This window comes from Limulus polyphemus, unplaced genomic scaffold, assembly GCF_000517525.1.
Source record: "Limulus polyphemus unplaced genomic scaffold, Limulus_polyphemus-2.1.2 Scaffold6008, whole genome shotgun sequence".
Lineage (NCBI taxonomy): Eukaryota > Metazoa > Arthropoda > Merostomata > Xiphosura > Limulidae > Limulus > Limulus polyphemus.
This window is the reverse complement of record NW_013671618.1, coordinates 352-1,559: the sequence shown is the minus strand read 5'-3', so window position 1 is coordinate 1,559 and position 1,208 is coordinate 352.

Genomic DNA, 1,208 nt, shown 5'->3' with positions numbered 1-1,208 from the left:
CCAAATTATCTTCTCTGACATAGGATGTATTGTAGTTGATTTAAGTGCTGTGACATGCAGATCAATAGATGTAGCAACACTTACTGGAGTCTGGCTTTATTGTTTCCAATCGTCATTTTATCGAAATTAACTACACACTTCCTCGGTAGTAGATAATCCAATCCTAATATGCATTGGTCTTCAATGTCAGCCAAGTATACTTTCTGTCTGTTTTTCATACCCATCAGCTCGATAGTTACCCACACTGGTCCCCACAACCTTGCACAATGATGCTCACAAGGGTCTGCTGAGATGCAGAATCTATGACAAAGCTGCACCTTTGGCCATCCAGCTTCCCTGTCACGTAGATACTATGTGTGATTGCCATTTTACACTTAGCTGTTGGGACTTTCACGATGGAGGTTGGTGGGCGTCCCTTAGTACCAACTACTACTGGTTCACGAAGCTGACTTATTGGTGGTATTTTTCTCAGATGTCCTTGCTCCTCACAGTTCCAACAGCCTTTCTTGGTAGCAGCCTTTCCTGCTGTATCGTCTTCCCTGCGCTGAAGTTTCCAGCATTGAGCTCTCTTATGCCCAGGTTTGTTACAGTGCCAGCAAAGTCCCTCAAACTTCTCTGAAAGCTGACCTTTTGTGGCCTTGAATCCAGATGACTGTACCAACCTCGGCACCTCTGTGCTGGACTTAACATAGGATTCAAATTCGAGAGCTCTGGCCATTGCATCCTGCATGGTAGAGTGGTGTGCTTGCTTCACTTGTATCTTAAGTTATGGACTGTCCAAGGCACCTATGAACTGATCCCTCGCCAACAACTTGAGGAGATCGGGTGGTGCAACTGGGTAGGCCTTGTGTGCCATGCTTTCCAAGTCTTGTGCCAGCTCTTGCAGGCTCTCCCCTTTAGCACGGACTCTCGTCCTGAACCTGGCCCTGTAGACTTCTGACCGATTCTGGGTTCCGTACCTGAGTTCCAGAACCTCTAACAGTGCTCTATAGTTGTGTCCGTCGGCTGCTGTCAGCTGTCCAAGTATTTCCAGTGGTTGTCCCTTCAAGCTCATTGCCAGATATACAGCTTTCTGCTCCTCTGTCCATCCATTCAATCTGCCAGTAGCTCAACTTGTGCTCTATATGCTTCCCACGGTGCCTTCCCATCGTATTCCTGTGGCTTCCTTCTCACTGGATCACTCCTATTACTGACATACATATCTGGGA